At 36.3% G+C, this 17,262-nt stretch overlaps 1 protein-coding gene across 1 annotated transcript in view; it reads right to left on the bottom strand.

Annotated features, from left to right (window-relative positions):
• Positions 1-17,262, bottom strand: part of CNR1 (cannabinoid receptor 1) — a 103,241-nt gene that overhangs the window by 84,791 nt on the left and 1,188 nt on the right. The gene's annotated exons all lie outside the window — the stretch shown is intronic.

Raw genomic sequence — 17,262 nt, forward strand, 5'->3', positions numbered from 1 at the left:
AATATCTGAACGGAGAAGTAAGCTAAAAGCCAGATGGCCTCTTACCGGACACTATGGACCCCAAATTCTAGGGGTCAAGCTCGCATGATATGCACAGTAATCAGCTGTGATATTCCACCTAGTCTGCTCCAAGAAAACTAGCCACTCTCCTCCGTCAAGGACAGCAAGGTGTTTTAATAACGTTCCAGCCTTCCAGTCACTCTGCCCGATACTCCTCCTAAATTTGGTCATTTGTTCACTAGCTACGAGTAAGCATCACAGGATGCGAAACATGTCAGTTCTTTTTTCCTAATCCACTTCTTGTTTGACTGCATGCATTTTGGCTGTTTTTTTTCATTTGAATTGTTGTTGTTTTTTCATGTTTTGAAAAAAAACATATTTTTTTCGAGGAGTGCGGCGATCCAGGATTTTTCTTTTATCTCATGGTAATTGAGCACATCCAGTACCCTCTTGGTTTGTTGGGACGGAAGCAATGGGGATTGATTGTTTTTAGAGCGGTATACTTTTCCTCCTAAATTGTGTTGCTTTTCTCAGTGAAGGTTATATAAAGGAAGGGTCCATAAACCACTCTGTCTAGCGGGGCTGCTCCTTGCACAGTGCACACAGGGTGGGGAGGCGTGTGATGTTTTGTGTACAGGCCACAAAGACACGTAGACATGTAGTATATTACCTGGTTGATCCCGCCAGTTCCTGTGTTCCTGTGAGTAAACTGACCATGCAAATCATGACTTCCGATCCATGACAGTGTGGTCAGTTTACATCTTTCCATTGTGATGCTCTATCTGCAGCATCTCTGTATCTCCCCCTCCCTCCCTGCCAGTTTAATGATCTGTGTGAAGTCAATTACCTCCCCACCCCTCCTGATTTGAATGCCTTAGTATTCCCCTCCAGCTGCTCTTCCCCCTCATCTTTGTTAAGGATCTAGAAGAGAAGAAACTGAAGCTAAAACGAAAACAGCAGAGAAATATGAGCCCCTCCCACTGGATTCTCTCTGCTCAGGAGTAAGACCCTAGGAAACCATGTGACTGCACAGAAGCACTGCTATGAAAAGGTATTTAGAGATTATAGTGCCCCAAAAAACACACACTGCCATAACTATTGCCCCAAAACAGAACGTATCATGGGAGTTTATTGTAGAGACTTTACAACCACTTTAGTTGTCAGGAACCATGGCACAAATTATTACTCCACCTACAGCTTAAATTTACTGAATAATCCACTTTCTGTCCACAGCCCACCTGCTGAATGGATGGAACCCAGGGAATTTTCTTTAAATTTCTGGAGGCAATGAGTTTACTCCATCTGTACCCAGAAGTAATTAAACAGCTCCTCTCTACGCCTGGGCCTCCTGTTGAACTGATGGGGCCTGGGCTCAGTACTGAAGAAATAGCTTTATTCCCAATAATAATTGCCCTGTGCACAAAAGTAAAAACAGTAGTAGGTTGTTAGAGAACCCATATAGGGATCACCTTTATGATTTTGTCACAGGCCCTTCGGCCTTAGACCAAGCAACAGCACTGCTCAGCCAGCTTGATTGTTCATATTTACTTTGAATCTTATTTTCCAATCCATACTCATAGCAGTCATTTATTAAACTAATTTGTGCTGAGTACTAGTACTTTGGATGAAGCTGAGTGAGATATGTCAAAGCTACCATAGGAAATAGGAAGATCTCAGCAGGTCTGCTTACTCCTGAGTGACACCCACACATCATCTGGTAGGAAATTGAGCTCTGCTACAGTATCTTCAAACTAAAAGCATTACAAACTATGACATTTTGTATAGAGTAGAATAACTGTGAAATTTCTAAATCCCTGCTACCCTCCATTATATCTAATACACTGTGTATTAGCTTTTTAATGTATTTATAAAAGAACATTTGCTGTCTGCACATTTACTGGATTGAGTCCCATACTTAACAAATCTGAATGCTTCCCTCTTCTGTGAGATACTGGGATCCTTAAAATACAGTGAAAGTTACAGTCCCTGGGCCAAAGTTGCCCTTTGACATTTTTAGAGGGTAAATCATAGATTTAAAAAGGATTCGCCAACTGTTTCTTATGGAGTATGTGCCAATCACACTCACCCTTGCATACATTCACCATGGATCTAAAGTCCTGCAAAGGAGGCTTTAAAGTGAAAGTTCACCTTTACCAAAAAGCACACTAAGCTGTCCCGTATGGGCATAGCAGCATGGTGTGCTAAAGCCAAGCTCCCTTCTAGTTAAAGCTCCCTTTCAATTCAAAGAACGTGTGCCCAAATGTCATTAAAAGCCTTCCTAAGCTTTAATATTATTTTGATATATGGGATTTCAATATTCCAGATTATGGCTTTTTGTATGTGATTTTGCAAACTACTAATAAAAATATTAACATAAAAAAGGCCTTCCTAAAACCTTCTACAGCTTGAGATGGCTCCATTCTGAATTATTGTAGAAACGGAGCAGCTGTTAGGACCAGCATCCCCAGAGTTCTACAGGAAGGAATTCCTCTTTCCTGTTACAAACTCTGAGCTCATTATAGCCATCAGGAGAGAGTACACACTGTGCATGTGCAGCACAAAGGAACAGGACGGCTCTCCCTCCCATAGCACAAGTGGTCACTGGTTCCAACGGCTGCCTCGTCATTGCAACAAGTCACAGACGGCACAGTCACAGGCTGTAAAAGATTTTAAGAAGACTTAGTACTTTTTTGAAAGTTTACTTTTTTGATAAAGGGGAGCTTACACTTTAACCCCTAATTTATATTCACTTGTGTCACCTGTGAAGTTTGTAAGTTCCTCATATGTGAATCTATTAGGATGAATATGCCTGGATGTACCTACTATAAAAATGGTAATTTGGTTGGCATATGATATTTGTGGCAAATCGGTTTGATTGCAGCAGTGTTCATAGTAATAATGGACTCATTGGACATAATAATGTCCATGTTTCAAACATATGTCTTCATGCAATGCAGAATCCCGTTTGAGAAATTCTGATCATTTACATAATTTTTACGTTGGTTTAAGAAGCCAGTCCAAAGATCATTGGAGCTTTAAAGTAAACTTATGCTCACTACATTCATTGGAAAAGAATAATTCCTTCAGGCTTTATAGCTGGGGCTTCCCCTAATACCCTAATAATGCAATGGCTGAAATCCTAAGGATATTCAAAATTTACTCCAAGCACTGCATTTTTGAAGGTAAGAGCTAACTCAACTTGAGTAAAATGGTAATAAAAATGGAAGATTGGGACTTTAAAGGTGCAAGATACACAAGAATATATCAAAAGAATTTTATTTTTTAAAAAAAGTTAAAATTGACAGAAAAAAAATCCATCTACATGTAAGTATACAGTTTCAGAGTGTGCTGGTTGACAAAAATCTCTACATGTTTCACCACTGTTAGTATCTTCTTCAGGAGTTTTACATTTGCCAGGCACTTATCTACTAAAAAAATAGAAAAATATTACAGAACACATACATACACATGAAATACAAAGAATACGCAAATCAAAAAACTATGAACAAGATATATATTTAATCCCGAATAGGCTGGATCAAAAGGACCAATTTACATTGGGAGAAAACAATTACCTGTATGAAGATGGACTAGTTGAAGTTATAAAATATGTAAATGAGGCCGAGAGGTCAAGAGGAAACCCAGAAGATAGGATCATATGGTGAACCATAGAGGGTGGTATGTAGAAAAGACATACTCAAAAAAAGACTGGAGAAACAGTAAGGAATCCAACCTAAGCACAGAGGGGAATAGAAATAACTCAATATGGATAGATGTGATGGACAGTTACTATGACAGGAATGTCTAATATGTGGAGTAATGTACTTGCTTTACTGTTTTCTGTATATTATTGATTTGTATACTGCTGATATAATACAAATGTATGTACTTTTATTGAAAATAAACTTAAAATTGAATGAAAAAAAAAAATAGATTTAAAGAAATAACTCAATAAATAAAATCGTATAGAAATATGCCACAGTTTGACCAAATAGGAATAGGTAAACAAGATGAACCTTGAATAAGGTGAAAGTGTGTTGATTTGTTTCAAGTGAATAAACCTCCACAGCTTCCATAGTGCGGTGCACTGATATTCTAGGAAGCCGCATAGGGATTCTCGAAACCTATAAATAGTCATTATCTGATCAACAATCCAGATAAAAAAGCTCAAGTGATTCCCCAAAAATCAAAACATAGTTTACCTTTGACAGCGATTCCACAATGTGATCCTTCCCCTCTTGTGGTGGCCCTACTCTGAGATCCTCCACCAGTGTCTATTAATACCCACCTCCACCTTCCCATTGGACGCCTAATTTTGGCGCCAAACAATAGGGAGGAGCGGACGCTTCAGTTAAGTCTATGTAGTGACCGGGTCGCGCCGGAAGTGACATCAATCACGTCATATGGAAAACCGGAAGTGAAGCTAGCGCATCCGACAGCATGCCGGACGTGATGCGTGAGCGTCCACTCCCAGGAAACCGAAGACGTGGTCAGTACCAACCAGATATGGTAATGAAGGTATCACAAAGTAAACCTTTGCCATTTTAAAACCAAAAGAAGAAACTGAAAGTACCTTCCAAGCTAAATAGATAAATCCAAAGAAGGGAAAACAAAATTTGGACAGACCAAATAGTGCCTAAAATATAAAAAAGACCAGGGCATACTTTAGACATTTGGCGCCACCCAGTGGAGTCACAAAATTACAACACTATAGATGAACGCCCTGGGCGTCCGTATGGTCATCTGACCTTAAAGGGCTCCTCAAATTATAGAAACGCTCAAATGAATGAGCTTTAAATCTACTGATAACAAAACAATTCAAATATGAATAAATATATATAGAGTGGAAATATACAATCAGCAAACTCCCATTTGTTCAGGCATGATGAATCCAGCCAAATAGGGTTACAAATCAAACTAAACAAACTAGCAGAAGCTAGAAATGATCAAAACCAATAAAGAAATGGTCGAAAGCTAAACATCTGCAAGACATGGCTAATAAGGCCCCCTAAAGGAACGGTTTGTAGCTGATGGACTCATTTAACCCTGGATAAGATGTAGCTGCCAAGGAGTGAATCCATCTTGTTTCTCTTTGCAAAAGACTCTTATCTACATCTCCCGCTCTCTCACTGATAGGTAAATATTCCAATGCAAAGAATTTCATTTTGGACAAATAAAAAGAATGATATAAGCCACTGTGTCGGTTTATAGGGGTTTCCATTTTTTTCTTCTGAATCAGGGAAATATGATCCCTTATTCTGTGGAAGAATGGCCTTTTTGTTTTTCCTACATACTGTAGAAGGCGTTACACTCGCACTTCATGAGGTATACAACCCCAATAGATTGACAGCAAAAAATTTGTCTTTATACACAGTCCCGTTAGGAAGAATTACTTCAGCAGAATTTGACACAAATCTACAAAACTCACATCTACCACATGGGGCCGTACCTCTGCGCACCTGACCACCTACTTTGGGCCTGAGAAGACTGTGAACTAATTGATCCTTTATGGACCTAGACTTCCTATAAGTTATTTGAGGAAAAGTCTGGACATATTTGGAGATGACCTCATCAGTAGATAACAGAGGCCAATATTCTTGGATAATTTGACGATCTTTCCTATGTTCCCCGGAATATCTGGTTATTAAACGTACCTGCTGGTCAGGTTTAACGGTTTTCTTCGAATTAATTGTCAGCTCTGATAGGCCTTTTTTAGAACAGAACGACTATAGCCCCTATCCAACAGGCGAGATTGCAAGGCCTGGTCCTCAAATTCAAAATCCTGGTCGCTACTACAGTTCCTCCTTATTCTCAAATACTGAGTATATGGTATGCTCTGTACCAAAGACTTGGGAGGAGAGCTGGTGGCATGTAATATAGTGTTATCCGCTGATGGTTTTCTGAACAGGGAGGAAACGATAGTGCCATCAGGATTTAGATATACCGAAATGTATACCGAAAATACCGAAAATTCATAAACTTTTGATCGCAAGTCATGGTGAACTTTAAGTTATAACAATTGTTTTCCAGTTTAGCTAGGAAAGAGGAAAGTTCCTCTCTGGAGCCGGTCCAAATGACAAAAATGTCGTCTATGAAACGACACCATATGAGAACTTTGTCAAAAAAATCCTGAAATTCCTCAGAAGAAAAGATCTCATGCTCCCACCCCCCCCAGGTACAGAATGGCTAATGATGGGGCACGCTTGGTCCCCATCACAGCACCCTGCACCCTGGGAGTGATCGAAAATAAAAATGTTTTTAGTCAAGATGAATAACAGCAGATCTAAAATAAATCTGTAGTAGGCATTGGCCCTGGGGCCTTGCTCGGAAATGAAGCCCTCCACAACTTGGACCCCCCAATCATGGGGGATGGAGTTGTAGAGGGCTTCAACAATGATAGCAACTAACCAAGAGTTCTGCGGTACACAGACACCGTACAGAGATCTCAAAAGGTCTGCAGTATCCTGGATATAGGAGCTCAATGAGTTTACATGAGGCCTTAAATAGTCAACCACAAGTTTGCTGGCCAGCTCTGTGAGGCAGCCATTGCCAGAAACTATTGGTCGACCTGTAGGAAAATCCATATTCTTATGTATATTAGGTAGGATATACTATGTAGGTCTAGGTCTCTCAACGGTCATAAATTCACAGGTCTTCTTATCAATAAGGCTGTCATGGCAAGCCCAAGTGACAAGAATACAATATTTTGTTACAGCATATTTCACTTGAGCTAGTGGTATAGGGCGATTCCAATTGCGATTCAGCAGATGATCTATTACCATAGTTTTGTAATGATCAAGATCCATTACTACAATGTTTCCCCCTTATGCCACTCATATCTTAGGCTGCAGTCGGCGTATTGAGCTTTCTGAATCAGGAGAAGTCGATATGCCGGCACAACTAAGCAATTACGCTGCGTATCTATGGATACGCAGACGCAATTGCTTTCTGAATCTACCCCATTGTAATTTACAGAGTAGATTAGGTGAGGTAACCATACATACTAAATGATGAGCCCCTAGTGGTTCATCTGTTAGCCTCAAGTTTATGATGGAAATCAGGTTGCTTTGCAAAATTAAATCAATGTGCAATATTCTTATCTCACTGTCCTTCTTCATGCCACTAGTTATTGCCCCTGGCCTTCATTAGGCAGATATCAAAATACTGTATATGTAAGCATATATCGTGCATTCAAAAGATTGGGAGAAAAAAGTGACCGCATGCCCTTGCATGCTGAAGGGGGAAATTGCTGGAAACACACAGCACTCCCCAGTAGGAAGATGACTACAACAAATGGCAGTCACTGCAGCAGAATGAGGTCCATGCTCCAATGACATTGGTACAGAAAGGGTATGCAGGACGAGTAGCAAGGCAAGCACGTAGCCCTATGTGATACACTGGTCAAAAGTAAATATCTCCCCCTCACCTAGCTCTTATGCTTACAGCAATGTGCTCTGTAACCCTCTTAACTATGTCATCAGAAACCAGTAATTGTGACTTTTTGAAAATTGTTACAGGTTCCGTTTCTCCTACTGAATTGCAGACAAGATATCACAACAGGAAGTCACTACTGTGACTAGCCTTTTCTGCAAATGCAACCAAGAGACAGTGCAACAACACATACAAAGCACACTTACTGGGGCCAGTCCAGTGTTTCTTGTGGCAAAAAATATTATCCCAAAGACAAAGACAAATTTTACTTTATAGCCTGTTTTATTAATTTATTTGCATCTTTACATAATACTGTTAAAATTAAAATGTGAAATACACTGGGCATTAAATGCGATAGATATAAAACAAGTGCTAGCTCATATTTAGTTGAATAGATACTAGGCATCTAAGAAACATGTGAAAGTCAAGATGAAAGCAATAGCTTTATCTACCTGGTAACAAATATATGTTCTTAAGGTATATAGGATGCTTTGCTGCCACTGAAAATCAGCATATTACCATCATTTGCAAATAAACTAATGCAGTGTGAAAGAATATTGTGAAATATTCACACTTTAATTGCATTACATTTAATGTTGGCTGTTACTCCACTCCAACAGATGAGCTGTGCTTTCAGCTGGATTAAGCAATGAGCGTACCACTGTTCTGTTCATCAATAGCCTTGCTAACAATATGTGTGATGTGCAACAATATATTGTTCACAATCATGTCATAACTATATCACAGCAAACCATACATCTCCCACAAATGATCACTTGGTATTGGGAGGACTCTAAGCGGTTAATATAATCTACAATTTATCATAATTACTAGCTATGGAAATCCTCCTACTTTATGCAAGCACTTAACCTTACAGGCTTGTTTCCATACTCATATTCTGCCTGTTAAAATAGCCTGGCCACCAACTGAATTCTCCATAGCAATAAATGCAGAATTCCATAATGAAGTTCACTACTTTGCCATGCCTAAAGCTGGGGTGTAAATAATAGAAAACGAGGAAAGCTGTAAATGGTTGAGCTCTAATACTATAGACAATAATTTAACCCTATTACATGCATACACAACCGAGATCAGTTTCATTTGTAATGTGGTCCCTGTTGGAGTGCAACTAGGGGGAAAACAATTTTTTAAATTTTAGATAGAAGAAGGAAATTGTTTTTGCCATCTGTGACCAATTGTAGAGATTTTCCTAATATTCCTGTCCCATAAGCAAGACAGGAAGCGAGAGGAAATCCCTTCAATGTAAGGGAATCCCTGGTTGACATAAGAGTCACCAGAACGAGTGTCCTCTTTGGAAGATTTCCCCTCTATTGCTGTTCACTTTTTAAATATATTGGTAAATAGGATAAATACAGGCAGCGAGTCTATCCAATAAGGGGCACAGACATATACAGTGCATCTTAAAAAATAAAATATCATCAAAATGTTAAATTATTTCAATAATTCAATTCAAAATGTAAATATATTATATAGATTCAGTACACACAGTGATATATTTCAAAAATGTATTTTAATTTTGATGATTACGGCTTACAGCTAGTGAAAACTCAAAATTCAGTATCTTAGAAATCTGTAATATTACATAAGACCAATAAAAAAAGGATTTTTAATACAGAAATGTTGGCTTACTGAAAAGTATGACCATGTACAGTATAGTATGAACTCAATACTTGGTCGGAGCTCCTTTTGCATGAATTACTGCATCAACTGGGCATGGCAGCCTATGGAATTGCTGAGATGTTATGGAAGCCCAGGTTGCTTTGACAGCGGCCTTCATCTTGTCTGCATTGTTGGGTCTGGTGTCTCTCATCTTCCTCTTGACAATGACCCACAGATTCTCTATGGGGTTTAGGTCAGACAAGCTTGCCTTTTCAATCAAGCACAGTGGCACGCTCACTAAACCAGGTATTGGATCTTTTGGCAGTGTGGTCAGGTGCCAAGTCCTGCTGGAAAATTAAATCAGCATCTCATTAAAGCTGTTTAACAGAGGTAAGCATGACTTTAGACTTGATAAAACACAGTGGACCAACACCAGTAGATGACATGTGTCCTGAAATCATCACTGACTGTGGAAACTTCACACTAGACCTCATTCAACTTGGATTCTGTGCCTCTCCACTCTTCCTCCAGACTCTGGGACCTTGATTCCAAATGAAATGCAAGGATTACATTCATCCAAAACAAGGACTTTGGACCACTGAGCAATAGTCCAGTTCCTTTTCTACTTAGCCCAGGTAAGGCGCTTCTGACGTTGTCCCTGTTTCAGGGGTGGCTTGACACAAGGAATGCAACAGTTGTAGCCCATGTCCTGGATATGTCTGCATGTAGTGGCTCTTGAAGAACTGACACTAGCCATAGTCCACTTCTTGTGAATCTCCCCCAAAATCTTGAATGGCCTTTACTTCCCAATCCTCTCAAGGCTGTGGTTATCCCTATTGCTTGTGCACCTTTTTCTACCACACCTTTTCTTTCCACTCAACTTTCCATAATATGCTGGGCTACAACACTCTGTGAACAGCCAGCTTCTTTAGCAATGACCTTTTGTGACCTTTGTGTCAATGACAGTCTTCTGGACAACTGTCAAGTCATAAGTCTTCCCTATGATTGTGTAACCTACTGAACCAGACTGAGAGACCATTTAAAAGCTCAGGAAACCTTTACAGGTGAGGTAATGATCTGATTAGAGTGTAATAATGAACTTTTTACACAACATTTGGGGTTTTCACTAGCTGTAGGCCATAATCATCAAAGTTAAAAGAAAGGAATGCTTGAAATATATCACTCTGTGTGTAATGAACAGATATAATATATGTGTTTCACTTTTCAAATTGAATTACTGAAATAAATTAACTTTTTAATGATATTCACATTTTTGGAGATGCACCTGTATGAAAAAACTAGCAGGTGTCTCTACTGTATCTAAAACTAAAAAAAGTTGTGTCTTTACTTTAAACATTCCCAGGAGCAACTTAGTATGGTGATCCACCCTAAGTATAACGTTTCTATCTATTTTTTTTTTTTTTTTATAAAAGCACTAAAATTTTTCTGCTGGTATACAATATGACTTAACATGAGCATGCAGACCCTGAGCCACAAGATGAAGACCACCATTTAGGCTGGGTTCCCACTGCTGTGCGAAGCGTCTCACAGCAGGGGTCCAGTGCATCCCTGTTTACTGTTTCTGGTCTGATTTCTGGTCTGATTTCAGTCCTGAATTGGGCTGAATTCAGACCTTAAAGGGACCAGAAGATGCTCAGGACTGTGCAATTCGCTCCGCAGCCATCCCGGAGCAGTGTGAACTGGCTCTATTGAGAGCATGTCACAGTCTCCTGACATGCAAATTGGATGCAGAGAAAACAGCATCCAAGTCGCAATAGTGTGAACCCAGCCTTAAAATATGTATATATATTCATAAACTGAACTATCTATTCTTACTGAATTCACCTTCCAATGTGTTTTCTGTTAACTGACTCAAATGAGAGTTGTACTTTTTATGATAAGTAACGTTTAGTCTTTATTCTCACCCTCTCTATGGAATATAGGAGCAGGGTCCCCTTTTCCCCTGCTACTCCAGCAGTATACCTGTATAGCATTCTACATAAATCAATCACACATAATAAAATTATTGTCATTTAATAGTTGACCACATAGGAGATTGTGGAAGTTGGCAATCATAAAATGGAAAAAGGTAAAATGCAACTTTGGAGATAAGCTTTAATGTGGTAAGGACTACCGTGATGGATTATAATGTGCTAAGCTAATGGGTCTATTAAATGGCTGATTTGTATGTGAAATAGCATTTAACAGAACACGTGGCACTTATGAAACAATAGATCCGTAGACAATGTGTCCCCTATAAATCACTAATGTTATTAGCGTGCTTCCTGAAAGCTGGGCATCAGTATGTCATATTCAAACCACATTACTTTCCACTGCAATTGCTTGCATTCCTTGCTCAAAATAAAATCTTACTTTGTATTACGCAGTTTAAATACATTATTGCAAAAATAGACACGATATATATATATATATATATATATATATATATATATATATATATATATATATATATATATATATATATATATATATATGTATATATAAAACATTAACTGCATCTCTAATCATTGAATATTGTCTGATCAGAGAATTTATGTTATTTCCTTGTTATATTACCAAAATACAGGAAGCCCTTTGCTCCAGGGAATAAGAACTTTACAATCCCAGTGCAACTTGCACATATACATAGAAACACCTAATACTGGCTCCCTTAGGGTAAAGCACTACAATTATTAAATAGGCAGATAATCCTTTGTTTCCAGGGTGTGCTCTAGGTGCTAGCATTGCCATGACTACAAGCACCTAACAATGGTTTAGCTATGATGTACACATACACCAATTCAAATAAACACACAACGTTAATAGGGGAAGTAAAAATACAGAATATTTAAATATACACAAAACTTTTTTCTTTGAAAGCTAATTCTGATGAATGTTAGTTTTATTAATTCTATTTTAACTTTCATATGATTATTTAGTTAATGTGGTTGTTGTGATTTGAAAGACTAAAACACTTTTAAAAGCCAAGAATGTTGACATAAATCCAAAGATCCTCACATCTCACTCACAACGACTTGGGTATAACTGGCCTGCACAAGTTTGTGTTTGAATTCATAGGGAATTAAAAATTTATGTCACTCTCAATTTTCCATTCTTCTTAATAGCAACAATAATAGCTCACACCCACTATGCGTATTTTTCAGACTTCCCGTAGGCATTGTTATGGCTCAATCCACAGAGACTGCAATACAGTTTTTTTTTCTGAATACTTTCAAAACAGTAATCAAGATTACAGTGGCAAAATAGCAATTTCTAACACAAATATTACCAGTGTAAGTGTTTGTGATATCCAGTCTTATTTAAATCTACATACCATAAGGTAATTTAAGTTTGAAAGGTGAATGTGTTAGGGATGAAAATGTAATCACACAAGACAATATACAGAGAGGTAGAAGGAGTGTGTATATGCGTACACGTGTAAGGTCTTTGGCAAATTAAAAAGTATTTTTCTAGGATTTACAAGTAGTACAGTGCAGGTACTATAGTTCACCATGATAGCACTTTATAAAACATTTAACCACATAGTTACAAAACTTAAAATCTAACACAACATGTCCATTGAGTGTATAGGGAATTTGTTTTCCTATTTTGTATTTTAATTATTTTGCTGCCGCGTTTGCTTGGTCCTTTTCATGGTCTTTACAAGCAAGTTGATGCCAAATATCCTTTTTTGAAAACAATTTAGAATTCAAAGTATGGAGTATTGTGGATACTCTAGAGACTTTTTAGATACAACTATAATGGGGACAACCAATACAGCATGGATTTCTATCACCATATTTATATGAATAAAATTAGACAAACTTTTAGCCACATCTGATACAAAGAAATTGGTGAGTAATTATTCCAACCAATGGTATTGAATCCAGCAAATTGGAACCTTCCATTAGTCTGATAAATATTGAATCATGGAAGACAGTGTGAAATCTCCAATATTAAAGTGATCTTAGTCAATACCAAAGTGAGGCAAGTCTGTTACCAACTTGAGCACCTTCAGATATGATGAAGTAGACTGTGAAGATTTTGTTTTGTTATGTTTTGAAACATCTGTGATCCTTATGATCAATATTAACCCTATCATCAAACTCCCCGGGAAGCTAATGTGAATTTAAGGGCCATGTATAATAGTAATAGTTTTAGACTATGGTAATTCTGAAGGGTTATAATGTAACGATAAAATCAATGGTGAAAAACAAATTCCCTATTACTAAGACAGTGAATCCCTATGCTCCAAAAAGTAAGGTTTTACTCCTTATTTTGCCTGCATTCCTTTAATAAAATGCAACTCTGTTGGTTGGCCACCTGCAATGATTTCATGACCTTATGACCTCTCACCACATATATATGAATTTGTGTGTGTATAATATATATATATACATATAATATGCCTGTGAAATCTATGAAATACACATCTTCAAATTATGGCACACGGCCTAAGTATATATTCACCATTATCATAAAATGCTGTCTTTTCTAATTTAAGATAATTTTTCAGATTAACTCAGAATTACAAGATATAGGTTCATAAGTTACCAGAAGATGTGATAGCAGAAGGATGGGGGTGGGTACCATTTATATATCATAACAGTTTTCACTACATTGCTCATAAAAAATGAGTATTAATGTTGTTATTACATATGGTTGATACTGCTTTGCTAAGACAAATACTGTAAACTGGTAGAAGCAAAGATTGTCTAGAAAATCAATCAAATATATTACTATGCACTGCAAGTGCCCTGTAAGAACCAGTGATAACATATACTTTTAAGTCATTCATTTTACAATATATTCCCTCAATCAAGCACATGTTTTTCCCTGCTAACAAATACCTGGATGTCTTGAATCAGTTGCAAGGCTCTATGTACAAAGCACATTTAGCATACATTACTATGCTAAAATTAATTAGCACTCTGTAAAGTTTACTAATGAGCAGTATGTAGGCAGTAGTCTGTTTAAACAGTGGTTGTAGAAAAAAGGAGACTGCACATATGCACCAATTCCTATAAAAGAAAGGTCATGCTTACATATTAGCCCATAGCCAGTTATGTTTAACTTATCCAGATAACAAGGAAAAGGCAAAGGTGTTAGATGCATGCTGCAGAAATCCAAATAAAGCAACTGGAACAAATGTCATCACATATGCAAAACATACCATCATTACATTCAAATATTTCATAATTTAACACACAGTGGTTTAGGATTTGCATATAAGATGTGAGAGTTTTTTTTTTAAATCATAGCCATGTGCCAAATTATGTAATATATATGGTTTTAGGCTAACTGTATTTCTCTTGAGAGCATTTCAATTCTTTAGCATTAATTGACATGTTGTTTTTATTATAAGCGTCACAATTGTTAAAAAAAGCAACATTCTTATGGCAAATGAGTTTTTTTGCAATGGAAAATGCAAAAGAACTATGCAGGTCATGCGTTTTGGCACTAACCTTGAGAATAACCAGTAGAAAACATTTTGTTAGCAGTGTATCTGTTATGAAGTCTGAGCTTACAACATATTGGGCTTGACCTCATTAGATATGTCTTCTGTTGTGTTAATGGCTGCCTACAGCTCCTCATAGCATCTAACAAATGTTCACAGTTATTAGTACAGCAAAAACAAATCTAATAAATAGCATTAAATATAAAATGTCCATTTACTTTGAGAAGGCCAGATTGCATATCCATAATACCTCATACTAAAAATATTCATTTTTTTTTTATCATATCCTTTATTCTATTGGTTTTTACATACTTGTCTCTCACACTCCTTCCTTACACTTGTGATCTCTTTGTTTATGTCTCAAAGTTGCATTCCATATAGCTTCTAGGAGAGCATATATAATGAGCTCCCAAGACTTCACAGTTAGGGGATAGACTCATTTCTTAAACCTCTTATTCAACAGTTACCAACAGATGCCCAACCCAGATATTTCATCTGAACCTCCAGTTTTCCAATTTGGCACAAGAACACACACCAAACTCCTGTGAATGTGTGATGTCTATATCTTGGTTGTTCCCTATATCCCTATGAGCGAAATAGCAAAATATAAAAAAAATGACTGTCATTTAAACATAGATACAGTGCGACTCTGATGATAATTTGAATACACAACTATTAACTTGCGATCACTATCATCTTAGTATCTTCCATAGATAACATAAGGGCATAAGAAAATATTAGTTGAATGAGTACTACCCTTCTGTTACAGATTACGATGCTGGGATTAGGTTCGGCTTGGGTGGTAATTTATGAAAAAAAAAAACAATAAATACCACCTTCCTGTTAGAGGTTAGAGATATATTTAATAGGGATTCGATTTGACATGGGTAGTAAAGAAAAAAAATGAACAAACACTACCCTTATTTTACAAGTGATATTAGAATGTGTTTTAGTTGGGATTAGCTTTGGCTTGGAGAGTACTTTATGAAAAAAAAAAAACACTACCCTTATGTTACAGGTCTCATTAGAATAATTTAGTTGGTAGAAGCCCACAGAGAGGAAACGAGAAGGGGGAAGATGGGACTTTGCGATACCAGCACCATATACAAAAGCATACAATATTCATACTCATTCATATTATATGCTTTTGTATATGGTGCTGGTGTTGTAAAGTCCTGATTTCCCCCTTCCTTTTACCCTCTGTGGGCTTCTATTTAGTATCATAGAGACAGATACCAATCTACATTGGGGTATAGGAACGTACTATTCTAATACATATTTAATTGGAATTAAAAATGGCTTGCGTAGTAATCTATTTAAAAAAAATTACTTACTAATACCCTTATGTTACAGGTGAATTTAAAATATTTAATTGGGGTTAGATATGGCTTTGATAGTCATTTATAAAAAAAAAATGAAAAATAAATTAATACTAACCTTATGTTACAGGTCACATTAAAATCATATTTAATAGGAATTCAATTTGGTTCATCTAGAATAATATTTAATTGGGGTTATTTATGGCTTAGGCAGTAATTTATTAAAATATATATATTATTACTGCCTCTATGTTACAGGTCAAGTTAGAGTCCTATTGGGATTAGATATGGCTTGAGTAGTAAAGTTTTAAAAAAAATGACTTAATACTATCCCTATGTTACAGATTTCTTTAAAATCATATTGATTTGGGGTTATATATGTCTTTGATAGTAATTTAAAAAATAAAGGAATTAATACTACCCTTATGTTACAGGTCACAATAAAATCATATTTAATAGGGATTAGATATGGCTAAGGTAATCATTTACTTAGAAAAAAAAATGAATGCTGCCTCTATGTTACAGGGCAAGTTAGAGTCCTATGTAATTAGGATTACATATGGCTTGGGTAGTAAAGTTTTTGAAAAATGATTTATTACTACTCCTAAGTCACAGGTAAAGTTAAAATCATGTTTATTTGGAGTTAGAAATGTCTTTGATAGTAATTTATATATATATAAAAAAGAATTATTACTACCCTTATGTTACAGGTCACATCAAATTTATATCTAATAGAGATTCAATATGGTTAAGGTAGTAATTTATTAACAAAAATGAATCAATACTGCCTCTATGTTACAGGTCAAGAGTCCTATTTAATTGGTATTAGATATGGCTTGAGTAGTATTTTTTATTTTTTTTGCAGATTGAGTTAAAATCATTTTTATTTGGGGTTGCCTATGGCTTTGATACTAATTTATATACAACAATATAATAATAATACTACCCTTACATTACAGGTCACATTTATATATCATGTTATAGGGATTATTACAGTAGCTACTGTATGGCTAAGGTAGTCATTTAAAAAAAAAAGGAATTAGTGCTGCAAATGTTACAGATCACATTAGAATTATATTTTAATTGTGATTTTGGCTTTTGTAGTAATGAGAAGATGGTAAAACAAAACCAACGCACACACACACACGCACGCACAAACACACACACTTGGTAAACAAGTCCATTTGCCACTTCCCCTGATATTGGATACTGAATGTGATTTTACCAACCTTAATATATATATATATATATATATATATATATATATATATATATATATATATATATATATATATATATATATATATATATATATATATATATATATATATATATATATATATTAAGGTTGGAATGTATATATATATATATATATATATATATATATATATATATATATATATATATATATATATATATATATATATATATATA

The sequence above is a fragment of the Rana temporaria genome, chromosome 4 (genome assembly GCF_905171775.1).
Source record: "Rana temporaria chromosome 4, aRanTem1.1, whole genome shotgun sequence".
Classification (NCBI taxonomy): Eukaryota; Metazoa; Chordata; class Amphibia; order Anura; family Ranidae; genus Rana; species Rana temporaria.